This window comes from Corylus avellana, chromosome ca8 (genome assembly GCF_901000735.1).
Source record: "Corylus avellana chromosome ca8, CavTom2PMs-1.0".
In the NCBI taxonomy this organism is placed as follows: Eukaryota; Viridiplantae; Streptophyta; class Magnoliopsida; order Fagales; family Betulaceae; genus Corylus; species Corylus avellana.
Window position 1 is genome coordinate 18,226,785 of NC_081548.1, and position 3,981 is coordinate 18,230,765.

Genomic DNA, 3,981 nt, shown 5'->3' on the forward strand with positions numbered 1-3,981 from the left:
AGCATGAGGTCCTCATCACTGTGGAAGAAGGGTCTATAGGAGGATTCAGCTCTCATGTTTCCCACTTCTTGGGATTGAATGGATTACTTGATGGAAATCTCAAGGTAATTAACAAATATTCTTATGTTCTTTCTACTGATCCCTCAATCCTTGCATTTATGAGTTCTAGTTGGTTAATTATGGATATTATTTTGTGTGGGTGCAGTGGAGGGCTATGATGCTCCCTGACAGATATATTGAGCATGGTTCTCAGACAGACCAGATCGAAGCAGCAGGCCTTACTTCAAAGCATATTGCAGCTACTGTTTCTTCATTGATAGGGGGAAAGAGGGATGGCTTTCACCTTCTCAACGTATAGATAGATTCTTCCCAGACCAAAAGTTGTACTCTTGTATCTTATATGTGAGCTGCAGATAGAAACTACTCCTAAAATAAATGTATTCCTTGTTGGGGAATGACAAATATACAGATTTTTTTTTTTTTACTTCTTCTTTTTGTGCAAATCAAATTGGGAATTACAAGTTTTAGCACAAAAAATGCAGAAAAGTAAATCAAGCAACTCACAAGCAAGACACCAAATTTCTTTTACTTAAAAAATCCTCCAATGAGAAAGGCAAAAACCATGAGACCTAATTCAGTTAAAATTTTTGCTATGAACAATATGGGATTGCAAATATCTTGTCGATCTAGAACAATTTCTAGACGCTAACAACAAATCAAGAACTCATACATTCTTTTGTTACAACTTGAATTCATCACCCTAAGGTGGATTTCAACAAGAACAACAAAAATAGATAAGCAACGATCACCACCGGTCAATACAAAGCTCTCATCTTGAAGAATAAAATACTGAAATTTCAGTAAAAATCCATTGCTAAATTTTACAAAATGGTGTGGCGGAAATGAAGATTCGGCACTTGGTGGAGACTTGCGGGAGTTGGCTTTATACAAAGAACTTACCCAAAGCCTTACGGGCGGAGGGTATGGCATGTGCTGTTTATGTGGTTAATTATGTGCCTCTTAACCCGATAAACATGAAATCACCATATGAGCTAATGTTTAAAGAAAAGCCTAGTGTCAAGCACTTCAAGGCTTTTGGTTTCTATTTGTTATGTTCATGTGCCAGATGCAAAAAAAAAAAAAAAACCGCTAAATTGGATGCCAAGGCTCATAAATGCATTTTTATTGGCTATGATGGAAGGAAAAAAGGGTGGAAGTGCATGGATCCCGAGACCCATAAATTTTGTGTTTCTTGAGATGTTGTATTTGATGAAGTCTCCTCATTCTATAAGGCAGAAGGTGCTATTTTTGGAAGTACTAGTGCTAACACTAGTGTTCACAATCAGCCGCACACAGAAATCAATTTACCATTGTTGCCTAATGCTCCTATGCCATTAGATAGCTCTTTTTCTTCTTCTTCTTCTTTTTCACCTACGGGGGAGCAATCCAATAGGGGGAGTATTGTTGGTTGCCATGAGCTAGAAGGACAACAAGGTGATAAGGAAGTAGAAAATGTACCACCTCTTAGGAGATCTAAGAGGAAAGTGGTATTGCTGGCTCGGTATAGAGATGAAAATTTTGTAAGTATGCACTTGTGTTTTCTTGATAATCCAATTGATGATTGTAAACATTCTAGTTTTGATGAAGCTATAGGTGTTAAGGAGTAGGATGATGATATGAATGCTCTCATAAAAAAATCAAACATGGGATCTCGTGCCAAAGCCTAAGAAAGTGAAGTCTGTTACTTGCAAATTGGTTTACAAAGTAAAACGTAAGGCAAATGGAAGTGTTGATAGATACATGGCGAGTTGAATCTCTAAGAGAGATGCTTTGTATCATTTCTAGAAAATCACTTTAAGGGAGAGTGTTAAATTTTAAAGTATATTTTCTACTATCTATAGTTATTAATTTTCTTCATTTTGTTTTGAGTGATGTAGTGAGAAATTTATGTAAGTTTAAATGTGGGGGATTTATTTGCACATGATGAATGACACATGTCAATCTCTCATTGTTTAGCCTTTCCAACTTACCACCTTCTATCTTGGTAATCTAACCATCATTACCCTCATTTTACCCATTTCATCTTTCAATACAATCTTGTATGAGACATTATTATTATTATTTATTATCCAAATTCTTTGTTCTTCCTTTGTCACATGAAAAGTCACATCGATCTTGTTAGTTAAGTGTGAGAATACTCTAGAACCCTTCCCTAACCCTTATATATACCCTAGGTAGGGCTGGCAATTTTGATACGACCCGAGAACTTGACATGAAATTACTGGGTTTTGGTTTACCCTAAACGGTTTGGATCATAAACGAGTTAATTCGATTATTTTACTCTTTTCGTTTCGCGGGTCATCCGTGGGTGACCCGCCAGACACGATTAATTTTATTTTGTTTTATTTTTTTGTTTACCTTTAACGGGTTTGGGTCATAAACAAGTCCATTGACCCGTTTAATTTGATAAATTGGTCAATTTGGCCCATTTATGACTCGACTCATCACTTTCATTAAAAAAAAAAAAAACTAAATAGGTTAAGCGGGTCGTGTCAGGTGACCTACGAACTTATCATGCCGTGTCCGGATTTGGTGGGACCGACCCGTTAGCTAAACAGGTCATGTTTGGGTTTACCTTAAATGGGTCACGGGTCATTACGAATCGACCTACCGACCCGTTTTGCTACCTCTAATCCTAGGCATGTTTCCAAGCCTTTCATTCCATCATATCTCACCAAAACCTTCTCTTATCTTGTGCAAAGTGTGGTCTAACTCAAGTCTTTTCTATTGATGAAATAAGAAGTATATTTTCCTATTTAGTTTTGATCTTTCTTCTACTTTTGATTGTGAATCCTTGGACTAGTATAACTTTATTGCACTACTTAAAAATCGGTTGTTCCGTATTTTTGAACACCGTATTTTTCAACAAAATCTTGACAAATGGTTTTTCAATTTTCACAGTTCATTTGCCACAAAAAAGTTTAATTGGGAGAAAGTTTTAGTGGAAGCAGATATTTGAGGAAAGCTGTCTGCCTGGAATATCAGCAAAGTAAATGGGGTAAAAGCCCAGAACCGAAACAATAGCAAAGCATTGTCTAGGATCACATTCTGGCCCACCATTGGGTACCTAATTGTTTCCCCTTTCTGGTCCAAGACTATGATGATGCATCTCAGCTTTTTATGTCTCCCATGGACCACATCTTTCTGCCAAGCATGCCCACAGGATTTCACCCATCTCCTTAAATGGGTAGGCATCTGAAGCAACACCATCCATCATCAAGTCTTGTGTATGTATATATATGTGTGTGTGTTACTCTTGGAACATGCGTTAATTATCAGATTACAACATTTTGGATTTCTCAGATTACTGACTGCAGATTTGCATGTGAAATCTGAAACTTAAATATAAATAATAAATGGGATATGGTTTATATATAATTTTATTGCTTTGATCGATCACAAAAGTATGTGACAAACCATTCTTAAAGTTGCAGTTGCAGGCACAACATAAAATAAAAATAGAGGTGTTGCCTTCAGCAGGAATCCAGCTGGGCCGACCACTGAATCTGCTTTCAATTCCCTGCAAACGTAGGCCTGAATATTTAAGTTGATGTTCTCTTCTTTTTTCTTTTTTTTTTAAAAAAATTAAAAAAAAATAAAAAAAAATTCGTGGCTCTTATTTTCTTTTTGTATTTTCTTTAAGGTTAATTACACTTAATCCCTTCGGCTATCACTTTTTAACATGTTGTCCCACGAATCATCATTTTGTAACAATTATTTCCCATCGACTATCAATTGTTGACAAAAAAAAAAGCCCTTCTATTAAGCCAACTCATTAAGAGCATGTTTAAGATTATTTTAAGAAAAGTAAAAGGTACCCCTAATATCTATAAAGTTGTGCCAAACGAAAATACATGTTCGATAAAAAATTCTAAAAATAGTTTTCAACTTTTTTACTTTAAAAATAGCAAAAAAACAAAT

At 35.7% G+C, this 3,981-nt stretch overlaps 1 long non-coding RNA gene across 1 annotated transcript; it reads left to right on the forward strand.

Moving 5' to 3' along the window:
* Positions 1-6: 6 nt before the first annotated feature.
* Positions 7-478, forward strand: LOC132191131 (uncharacterized). The gene is made up of 2 exons (XR_009441183.1): positions 7-104; positions 206-478. It is a non-coding gene; the product is annotated as an uncharacterized LOC132191131 (long non-coding RNA).
* The last annotated feature ends 3,503 nt before the right edge of the window (positions 479-3,981 follow it).